This window comes from Arvicola amphibius, chromosome 4 (assembly GCF_903992535.2).
Source record: "Arvicola amphibius chromosome 4, mArvAmp1.2, whole genome shotgun sequence".
In the NCBI taxonomy this organism is placed as follows: domain Eukaryota; kingdom Metazoa; phylum Chordata; class Mammalia; order Rodentia; family Cricetidae; genus Arvicola; species Arvicola amphibius.
In genome coordinates this window covers 149534330-149546962 of record NC_052050.1, presented here as the reverse complement: position 1 = coordinate 149546962, position 12633 = coordinate 149534330, and positions in this window count along the sequence as shown.

Genomic DNA, 12633 nt, shown 5'->3' with positions numbered 1-12633 from the left:
TAGAGTGAGGAAGCAGAGAATAGACAGGCAGTGGGACCAAGCAATAAAACCTCATGGCCCTTCCCCAGGGATCCACTTCCTCCAGCCAGGCTCCACCTCTCAGAAGTTTCGCTCAAGATCTTCTAAAACAGCATCACCAGCCAGGGAACAAGTATTCACACACACAAGCCTATGTGGGACAGTTCACACTCAGAAAACACACACACTGTGTTTTCAAGAGAATAGCTAGAACTCTGATAAGCAAACCCATGGCTGCTTAACCATCCAGTGTCTAAGTGCAACACACTTAATCTATCTCCCCAGGAGAGACTGATTTATTTAAGCCTACGGAATGACCCTCCATGGTGGGCATTGGGATTTGCCCATCAGTAGATTCCCCTGATTAAAAAAAAAAAAATCCCTCGGCAATCCGAGCCTGTCCAGATGCTTATGTTCAAAAGCATCTCCTACCATGATGGGCATAGGATATAAGCAAGTCCTGTGAACACATGCCTTCAGCAAAGGGACAAGAATCTTTGATTGTTTGCTTTATGGAGTCTGGGAAAGGAACCAGTTTTCTCTACCTTTCAGGACAAACATGTGACTCTCAGTCATCAAAGTCATCGTCCTATTGTGGACAGAGCATGGGATGAGACCATGTGAAAGGAAACAGCCAAGACAAGGACAGAGAGAGACTTGGGGCCAAGGACCTGTTTGAGCACCCAAGTCTCATCACCAATGCCACACGTCCCAGTCTTAAGTTCATGAGTAGAGATATTATGTCTTTTCTACTCGAGCTGTGAGGTGTTGTTACCTCTGGCCGTGTAGTCATTGAATGAAATACTCCAGGATAGCCACTACTTCTCAATGACTGAGAGTCTTCTTGTATGCATAACTGGCCCAAAAACTATTTTAAACAAACTGTTTGGGAAATTTACACAATTACCCGGTCTAGAATCACTGAGTAGTGGTTTGGTTGGCTTGATGTTTTGTCTTATTTTTCCTTCAAGTTAGAGTCGGCCTGGCAGTTTAATAATGCTGTGTCTCCTTACATTTATTTTCTTTCATTTAGCATAATAGATGGCACAAAAATATTCAACAGTAGCAGCAAATTTAAGAATTCCAAGTGGGTTTTCATTTCATAGCTATCCAAATATGAGCAAGAGCATATTCCATTGTCAGTGCTTTTAAGTCCACTTCTGAAAAAGTAACTGGGGTATTCCTGCAGCGTTTTTTCACCTTCTGATGCTAGGGACTCAGAACAGTAAGCATCTCTCAACCACTCAGTCACATTGGAATGGAGGCCCCAGAAATCAAGTAAGAAAAGCAAATCAGGCTTTAACTCTACGAGGCAGAGCTGAAAGGAGGCCCGGCTGCGCATGGACTCTGAACCTATCCATTCAGCCTCATCTTTTCAGCTACTTTCTGCCTTGTGAGAACATTTCCTTTATACACCATTAGAAAGAGGACATAGTTTTCTTTCTTTCCTTTTTTATTTCTTTCTTTTCTTTTTTTTGTCGTTTGTGTTTGCTTCTTTCATAGATCTCTGGGATATCCAGCCTCTGGGTCATCAAGGGTGAGCTCCCTCTCAGGATATGGGGTTCTAGCTGTACCAGTCTTCAGTGACCACAATTTCTGTGTCATATTTACCCCAGGACACATTGTGGACAGGAAAAATTGTAGTTGAAGGGTTTGTGGCTGGGTTGATGTCCCAGTCCCTCCTCTGATGAAATGATTCCTAGTGGTATTCTGCTATATTCATAGATTGATGCCTAGCCCAACTGTCATTGGAGAGACTTCCTCCAGCAACTGATAAAAACAGATGCACAGTCATTAGTTAGGCAGTGCTCGGGGAATCCTGTGGAAGATGGGGAGAAAGAATTGTAAGACCCAGTGGTGTCATCAAGAGCACCACAAGAAAACCCACTGAACCAGCTAAACTGGACTTATAGGGGCTCACAGAGACTGAACTGACAACCAGGGAACCTACATGAGACAGACATAGGCCCTTTACATATATGTTAACAGTTGTGTAACTTGGTCTTCATGTGAGTGAAAATAGGGACTGTCTTTGGCTGTGTTGCCTGGTTTTCAGAACCTATTCCTCCTACTGGATTGACTTATGGATTTACTTAACAGAAAAGGAAGTGCCTAGTCTCACTCAACTTGATATACCATGGCTGACAGATATCCATGGGAGGTCCACCTGTATCTGAAGAGAAAGAGTGGAGGAGAGGTAGATGGGGTGGAAAGGTTGGGGAGAAGGAAGGAGGTGAGGGAGGAACTGAGAAGAGGAGAGGGAGGGGAAACTTTGATTGGGATTGTAAAAATAAAATAATAAGAATACCTTGAATAGAAAAAAGAAAGAAAAGAAAACAACATCTGCTTGTGGTTTTTTAAAAAAAATAAATAAAATTAAAATATGAACAGGGTCAGTGAAATAACCCAATGGGCAGTCATGCTTGCAAGTCTGATGAGTTTGGTTCTTGGGACCCATGTGGTAGAAGGAAAGAACTAATTCTCAAATGTTGTTCTTGGACCTCCACATGCATGGTGTGTCATATACATGCCAACATACATGCACGCATACACACACAAACACACACAGATCTAGTACTTTTTAAGACAAGCAATAAATGAATTTATTAAACAGAAAACTAAATTCTGTGTCAATCTGATTTCCATTCCTGATGTGGGATTCCCCCGTGTATGCTATGAATATGTTTTATTATCATTGGTTATTAAAGAAGCTGTTTCAGGCCAATGGCTTATTAGAATAAAGCCAGGCAGGAAATCTGAACAGAGATATAAAGAGAAAGTAGACAGAGTCAGAGAGACACCACATAACTACCAAAGGAGACAGACACCGGAACTTTACCACTAGGCCATAACCACATGATATAACATAAAATAATAGAAATAGACTTGTTGACCAAGGTTTCTGTCCTGCCTGGCCCCATAGCCATCCAGTCCCAAAGAAATACACAGAGTCTACATTAATTATAAAGTGATTGCCCTATTAGCTCAGGCTTCTTATTAATGCTTATAATTCATATTAGCCCATAATTCTTGTCTGCGTTAGCCACATAGCTTGGTACCTTTTTCGGCAAGGCAGTCATATCTCATTTGCTCTGTGTCTGGCTTCCTATGTGTCTGGGTGATGATTGCAGACTGGAACTTCCCTCTTCCCAGAATTCTCATTGTCCCACCTCTACTTCCTGCCTGGCTACTGGCCAATCAGCATTTATTTAAAATACAAGTGACAGGGTACAGACCATTGTCCCACAGTACAGACTAATTTAAGATGTAAGAGTTAGTTAATAAGAAGCCTAAGCTATTGGCTAAGCAGTGTTGTAATTAATAGAGTTTCTGTGTGATTTTTCAGGTCAAGGCAGCCAGGAATGAATGAGCAGTCTCCACCTACACAACTTTGACCAAGGGTTTTGTGTCCATTTCCCTAAGCACTGTTAATTTACTGTGGCCCTAAGGTGCTGGAAGGGTAAAACAACAAGAGAAAATTCCATTTAGAAGGCATGTCTAGTTGAACAGTTGGAGATGGTCTGAAAACCAAAGGAAGCTTTATAACAACAGTGAAGAATCCAAAGTTAGTAACCCTAAATTGGGGGTCTATTATTACACCCCAGCCCAGATGGCATCACCATGGGAGAATAGGTGGGAAGACTAGAGTTTCCAATGGACTGTGAGGAGCCAAGGAAGTAAATATATAAGGAGTGAATAAAGTCCTCAATGAATGGTTTTGCTGACACGGCAACAGTCATGTCAAGGATCAATGCTTCAGACCCTGGAAGTAGCAAAGCTTTGCACAGGTGAGTCTCAGAATTCTTCCTCTGGTGTAAGTGTGCACACTGACACTGTGTGCAGAGAATATCCTATGTAGCATTCTTCTCTGGATGTTTACAGCCTGAAAACTGCTCACCTACAGATTGGTTCTACTGATATTAGCTAAACCTGTCTCTTTGTGTATCTGTATGTAGTAAGTCACCTCTCTATATTAATAAACACACTGACCTTCTGTTATGCTCAGATCATGAAGTTCCCCAAAACTAAGTGACCAAGTCCTGTATGTAAAAGCAAAGAGCCTTTATTCTTATACAAGTTCACAAACTCAGACTCCATGTGTCCAACATATTGGCATGATAGGAGATCCCCAAGCTCAGTTGGGGTGGGGTTTTTATACTAGCAGAGTGTGAGGGATTTCTAAGGTTCAGGACCCCTGATTGGCTGACATTTGTCTAGGGGTGTCCTGGTGAAAAGTGATGGGTGTGTGCTGACAGGTGATGCTATCTTTAATGGTTTGAACGTTAGGAATTTCCTTTCGATGGTCTGTTCCTGGATGGTGCCTGGGTGGTCTCAGTTTGTGGTCTTTCTTGGGACCAGGTATTTATTACCTTAAGGTAAACTACTGAGACTCGGGTCTCTATTGAGCTTGTTATGGCTGGGGCCTACACTCCCAGGTGCTGAGGCTTCTCCATCAGAGAACCCATTCTACCCCGTCCAAGCTCTTCTACCCCCATCCAAGCTCTTCTGTGGCCGTGTCTTTGTCATTTCCTCATTTCTTTGCCACCCAGCTAGGCGAATTCCTGGAGCCATGTGAGGACTCAGCTGAATGGTACCACACACAGTGCTATCAGGGTAGAAGAGGTCCATTGCACACATGAAATCTCAGCAGCTGTGGCTTTGTGCTCAGAATCTGCAGAAAATCAAGCCAGTCCAGATGCCAACACGGACGGGGAAGGAGTTCACAGAACCCACCCCTACAGCTATTGGATTTGAATGGCTACTGGCGTCAAGAGATTCGGTTTTCTTCAGGAACTCAGTCCCTGCGAGGCTGCCCATGTTCAGGAGGATGTCCCTACACTGTGCACACAGCAGTAGCACCAGGAAGACTCTGATCAAATGAAAGCATTCCTGAAATGGGGGGTATGATGGCAGGAATACAGGAAGCATTAGAGGGGAGGGACTGGGAGTGGGACGGATCAAAACAAATTACATGCATGCATGAAATTCTCAAATACATGTGTGTGTGTGTGTGTGTGTGTGTGTGTATGTATGTACGAACACACACATGTATTTTAGAACTTTGCACATACACAGTCATCGGTTAAAACATGAACAACTACAGGGTGACTTTTCTAGCTCAGCAGCTGTACAGTATTACTTAATAAAGCTCCTCATGACAATGTGAGTATCCTGCTGCTCAGGAACAGGAAGTGGCTTCTAATCCATCTACCCCTTAGGGAGAAACCCACAGCATCTGCTCAGAGTCCACTACACCAGCAGGTGAACTCCCTGGGAGGCCCACACATTAGGAAAGCATAGCTTTTCAGGGCTTGCCCACAGGGAATACGGTGGCCCAAACTAGGCCTAAATCAAAGCAGGATACCAAAATGACAGGGCAGATGAGTCCGATAGGCAACGGGGCTACTTACTGAGTTAGATAATGCACAGGACAGTTTGCTGAGACATTTGCTGAAGGAAGATGGCTCAGTGCTCTGGAACTTCACTTGCTGGATGCTTCAATGAGCCCCAGAGACACAGCCATCAGTGCCCTATCATGCAGACAAGGAAGAGCTATGCAAATGAGCGGCTGGCCTAACAGTCACTTGCTGTCCACCACTAGCCAATTTACTTATGGTGTGCCTATGTTTTATCTGTGGCATATCTGTGTGCCTTACTTGCCTCAGCAAGGCTCCATGCTCTGGCCTTCCTGAAGACCCCCTACTTAGCAATGACATGAATGCCCATTTACATAACACATATTATCTGATCAAAGCAAAGCAGCAGGCAGGCTCTCCTATTTTAATTTCTGGTGCTGTTACTAAAGGCAGCTTAGGGGAAGAATGGGTTTATTTCAGCTTACAATTAGAAAGTCAGAGCAAGAACTTCAGACAGCTAATCACATGACATTCATAATCAGGAACAGGGAGAAATGGAGGCATGCATGCTCACTCATTTGCTCGCTTGTAGTCAGCTCAGTTTATCCACTCACCTAGTTCAGGAAAACCCTGCCTAGGGAATGGTAGCACCTACAGTGGGCTGGGTCATCCTGCATCAATCGACTTAAGACAATCTCCTACAGACATGCCCAAAGTCCTCCCTGAGACTTCCCAGATAATTCTAGGTTGCCAAGTAGATGGACAGTGAAAGCAAGTCCTTGCACAAGCATTATTGTCCACTGTAGAACGCCATGTCCCAGACTCTCAGTAAGTCATAGCATCAGAAACATCCAAGTCTGCGGCTCCCTCAGCCTTTCTGTGGACCTACATTACGCAACAAGAACAACTCCTAGCTGATCGCATTATCTTCCTGTCCTCGTGAATGCCTAATGACTTGCAGCAGACAATTGAGAAAGACCTGGCTGTCTTCCGACAGGTACACTGTCTTTGTTATTTATGCTGAGAGAACTATATTTTCTTCCTTTCATACAACAAAGGCAAAACCCTGGTGATTTATTTCAAGAAAATAAAGGAGGTGAAAGCAAAGGGAATTAAGATGAGCATGCATCTTAATCGTCAGCGTGTCTCAAAGCACACCAGGACAATGACGCTGCTATACCTGCTCTGGGAAAGAGACAGGACCATATTTATTTTCTAGCTGAGTTCACACGAGAAAAAAATTTTTTCCTATCTGGGAGCTCAGATAACAGCTGGACTTGCCTGATCATTTTTCTCTCCAATTGATATCTGTTATTTATCTAGTAGGTCAGTGACAGAAATTGTCTTACGCCTTTCCTGAAAATGCTTCTGGCCTTTTGTTTTTGTCTTTTTCAATATTTGCATGAATAACCCTCCATGCACGACACAAGTCCTGAGTGAAGAACACCTGCTGAGTCTGGAGAGACACGGGATTTTGGCAGAGGTTTCACAAATGGGCTGAGGTTCACTGATCTTACAATGAGGATGCATTTCTGTGGAAATCACACATACATCTGCCCTCCACCCAGCCCATCCTCCTCTCACAGAGCAGGGAACAAGTAGAGTGGAAGGGCTGCTCACAGCCAGCATCAGAAGAACTACCTTAGGAGACAGGCTTATGATGCACAGTTAGGCTCTTATACTTCCTTTTTGACAGCATTGAGTTTACCCCACTGCATTGCATTTGCATGCTCATATAACATCTTTATTGCTGTGTTTATTGTAAAGATAGATGTTTCCATGTTGGGTGTTGTTTTTAAGTGCCACCTGTCACTTCTAGAACCCATATCAGGGGCTGAACTACTAAAAACTAAAAGAGGTGGCATCTGTTTGATGAGACTATCTATCAAGTTCCAGAAAGCCTGTGTAGCTCCAGATGCCACCTAGCCTGGCTCAGGACTCCAACGCTAGCCACAAAAATACCAGTTTACAGTCGGAACCCCAAAAGTGAAAAGCTACTTGGAGACAGTAGTGTTCTACAATGTGCCAAACTCATAAAGGGCTGGGTGAGATTGATGGATAAACACAACATCTTCTGAGGGATGCAGGAGCCTGAGTGGACATACACGGGGACCTTTGTTTTGACTAAACATGGACATCTTTACAAAATAAGAAAGGAAAACAAGAAACAAGACTAGTCATGTTTATCAAGCACCCAAATGCAAGAAGGGCCACTGACCCCACAAATCCAGTCCCCACCATGGGTCAACCTGATGTGAAACAATGCTATGATCTCCCAAGGATATGACATTCTCTAAAAACATGAAAATAAACAAGACCTAGACATCTATCTGTAAAGGTTAGCAAGACAAGCCTAAGAGTAGCAAAGGCTGAGGCAACCTGTCTCCATCTTAGACACCCATGGGGACTCTTGCCAACATTATCCCAGGGCAGCAAGTGGGACTAAGTCAAGGTGATTTATATAGTAAAAGTAACATAATTTGGGGTTGGGGTGCTAGTTCAGCGTATAAGCATGCCTGATGTACAAGCATGAGAGCCCACCTAAAAACGTGGGCATGGACACACACACACACACACACACACACACACACACACACGTAGCTCCAGGGCTATGTGGGGGAGACAAGAGGATCACTGGGACCTTCTAGCCACCAGTCTAGCTCCAGGTTCAATAAGAGACCCTTTGTCGAGGCAATAAGGTAGAAAATGATAGAACAGGACAGCCAGCATCCTCCTCTGGTGTCTGCATGTACGCATATGTGTGCTTACCCACACACACCCACATGCTCATACACTACGAACACAGCAAAGTGGCAGGGAGAGAGGAGTAATATGATTTTGTTTATACTGGGAAGCTGGTAGGAAGTAAAAGTTACAATGATGTGTAAAATATTTACCATTGCACACCTTAGTAGTACTTTCTCAGGAGTGCATATGTTCCAGGGTTAAGCTGTTTGCTTGCACAGGAACCTGTCCTTTCTGCTACATACAGGACAGGTTCTTCATAAGCCAGCATTAGCAAGCACAAATTGAAATGTTCTCCACTGTGATTCTGCCACCACATAGGGCCCTGAGCTATATTAGTCCATGGTAACGCCTATAACTATAGTCTGCAACACATGAATTCTGCATATCCTGGATGGAAAAGAGGGATGCTTATGCCTGAGAGTTGAGGAGATAACATAGCCATTTCCCAGAACTCATGACCTCATGACCAGTTCTTCAGATGAAACTCATGTATTCAAATATTGGGGCTCAGAACATGTGGTCATGGCATGTCTGTTTTCATGACAACATATACACACAGAGATACCTGAAAACACACATACATATATACATGCACTTACAAATTCACATACCCGTATACACAGAGGCCACAAACACCATGCACATACATATAGTACTGCATATACACATAGCACACAAATAGACAGCACACATGCATGACACACAGAGACATAACACATGACACATACATACAAAACACACGTATATCTAAACAGACATGGCACTACATGTGCAGACAGTGCACACATATACACAACACACAAAGACATAACATACAACACCCACAGACCTAAAAAACAAACAGCACACATGCATATAACACACACACACATCTATACATACATAGCACACATACCACACATAAAGTATGCCCACACATACACTTATAGACACAGCACACACACACACACACACACACACACACACACACACACACACAGAGCAACCACTGTCAAATTCCTGACATGGACATGTCCTCTTTTCCCACAGCTATCTGTAATATTTTGTGATGATTCTCATCGTGTTTTCTAAAAATGTGTTCACGGAGGTTTGGCTGCCAGATTGGACCAGCATGATCTGTGTATCACCAAAGCCCTGCACAACCCCGCTGAAAGGATCTCCAGAAAGAACGCATTGGCAAACTGAGTACATGCAAAGATAATGAAACCAGCTGGGCTCCATTTAGCCCTGGCCATTGCTAGGTTGTTATTTCTCATTGTTGTGGCTTCCTGTGTTAGCATCATAATTTAACACAAGTTCTGAGCAGGGGTGGGGGGGATTCCACATTGAGGGACTGGAGAGAACACTAGAAGCATGAGACCAATGGGAAATCAGATTACGAGTTTACTATAAGGAAAAATCTGCCTTGGTGCCTTTTGGTAACACACTTGTCAGCAACAGCTCTTCCCTGAGATACGCAACAGTTTCTCGGCACAGTGAAAGACCCTTCACCACATCTGTCAGTGTACCACGTGGCCAAACAGCTCCAACCCACTAGCGTGAACCAAAACCAACTTGCCAACAAAAATAGGCTAATAAAATAAAGATTGTGTGTAGTGAGGAGCGGCAGGCTGTGTTCCTGCCGCCCAGCTCCCAGCCGCCTGGCTAGCTTATGCCCCAAAATAACAACATACAAATTGTATTCTTTTAAACACTGCCTGGCCCATTAGTTCCAGCCTCTTATTAACTAATTCTCACATATCTTGCTTTAACACATATTTAGTAATGTGTGTAGCACCACGAGGTGGTGTCTTACTGGGAAAGATTCAGCATGTCTGACCTGGTGGCTGGCTTCATGGCAACTGTCTCAGAGAGGAGAGGCATGACGATTGCCCGAGGCGTCTGCCTCACTCCCAGCATCCTGTCTGTCTACTCCACCCACCTAAATCCTGCCCTATCAAAAAGCCAAGGCAGTTTCTTTATTAACCAATGAGAGTCCTCCATCAATTGTAACTTGTTTTATAAAAACTAAGATTGGCCAAATCCATAAATCAGAAACAGAATAAACAGATATCTAATCCATAATAAATATGCAATCAGGATGTAGTTCCCACACACTGCTTTTTCTAAAATCACTCCTTTCATTCTCAATTTTTACTGTCACAGTTATCATCTCGCCCTTAAGCAAAGTTTTAAAGTGATAACTGGTCCACAAAACATGACAAACAGTCCGCAGGTCAGATGACTCAGTGGCCAGAGTGACCTGCTTGACTCAATTTGGAAAGCGCCTATGGGTCGGCGCTGCCCATCCTGACAAGGGCAGATGTGCTCAAGGTCTTGAGGCCATGGGTAAAAGGCAATGTGCAAAAGGAGCATGGAAAATGTCAGGTCCTCCTCTTTCCGGGGTGGAGACCATGGAAGGGGTGGCATGCTGAGGCTTTTCCTGTGGAAACTGAAGGGTCAAAAAGGCTCAGGCACTAGAGAACTGTAAATACCCATTAGGAACTTAGGTCCTGACAGATTACTGCTCAGGTCTAAGAAAAAATAGGAAGGATAGGGCATTGTAAGACTGTCAGTTGGCATTAATTTTTTCTGTCACTATTGGATTTTTTCAATAAATTTTAATTGCAATTATAGAAAATAAGAATGTGTCCCTTTTTCTAAGCTTTTAGGGGCTGGTTAGAGGAAAGTGGAGGATGACCTATGAGTCCTTTGTGTCCTGGCACAGAGATTATACAGGTGCACATAGACACTCAGGATCTCCTTGAGAGAGGAAGAATGAGTCCCTGCTAGAGTAGATACAGATATTGATCATGTCCCTCTAACCTCCAGGCCTTGGAGAATGAAGAAGGTTTATAGAATATAACACAGAGGCAGCCTTGAGAAGCCATAGAGTGCAGCTTGGTCATCTCCCCTCCCATAGCTGAAGCCCTCTGCCTCAGGAGGCATGGTTTATAGGTTCAGAGAGACTGGAAAAGGGACAGAGGATGGAAGCCTGTTGCCATAAGCACCCACTCCAGCAAGTCACTGAGAAAAACATTTTTCTAAGAAATAGTCACCTTTAGGAAAAGAGCTTGCCTCTTCCCTCCCTCCCTCATTCCTTCTCCTTCCTTGTCCATGAGAGCACACAGCCATCTGCCAACCAGGAAGATCCCACACCAGATTTGTCCAGGGGCCACCCTGATTTCTGATCCTGACCTCTCTTGCTTAGGCTGTATTTTCTTCTATAGTGCTTTGCTGTGCAGCTTGGACAAAATGGGACAATTGGGACCTCTATCAGATAGCATACAAATCAGTCATTCACTGATAATGTTGAAATACTTAGAAAGCACCCAAGTATTGCACAGTAAGCTCTGTGCGCTGTGGGACCATGAGTGTGGTGATTTGAATGCCCTCTGCCTGATTGTCTTATCTCTGAAAAAGGGGGTAGGTGGTGGTGACAAGGGTGGTTGGGGGGGTGACAATGAGGAAGAGGAGAACAAGATGAAGACAACGACGATGATGGTGTCTACCTTTTAGGATGTTGGAAAGTCCGCAGTAAGTTGATCTACAAACACCATCTGGAATAGTGCTTGGGCACAGATAGATATAGGGACAAGACTGTCGTCATTAAGAGCCCAGAGCTGATCCATAAGGACCCCAGTTAGGATCCAACCAACCCTATGAAACTAAGAACATTTCTGGAAATGGAGACTGTGCTTTTGTTTCCCGGCCACCCAGACCTGAATAATCACACAAAAATTGTATTAATTACAACACTGTTTGTGCAATGGCTCGGGCATATTTCTAGCTAGCACTTACATTTTAAATTACCCCATTTCTATTAAACTTTAAGTCACCACAAGGCTGTGGCTTACCCATAATGTTCTGACATCTTTCTCCTTCAGTGGCTACACGGTGTCTCTTTGATTTCCGTCTACTCTCTATCTCTTTATCTCTATCTGGATTTCCTGCCTGGCTTTACTCTGCTAAACCACTGACCAAAAAAGCTGTATTCATTATCCAATAAAAGCAACACATATACAGGAGGACATCACACATCACATTTCTTCACTTTTTTGAGTTTCAATTTCTTCTGCAGTAAAAAGAGGTGTAGACCCTCAGGGCTTTTATTTAACCTATAGAACTCCTGTCATTTCTTGTTTCAAACTTTCCTATTTACAATTGTTATAAATGTAGGCAAAAACTCATTTAACATATGCTGTATTTGCCTTAGAGGAGAGGGCAGAGCTATGGAACTTGGGAGACCAGAGGGAAGCAAACTCAAGTAAGCTCTCATCCACAGGTAAGGAAAGCCCCAGCGTTCATGGGTTGTTATCAGGAGTTTACACAAACAAGTTCACCTAATAGTTGGCATAAGTCTACACAGGGAGTGTTCCTTGCAAACAACCCCATTTTGTTGAGGAAGACATTGAGGCTCAAAGAAATGAAGTAACATTCCCAGTTCTGTAGAACTGATTGGATTCTAAACCAGCCCTCACTACTCAGCTCCAGCCTCTTAAGAACAATGGTCTCATTAATGCCCTAGCTT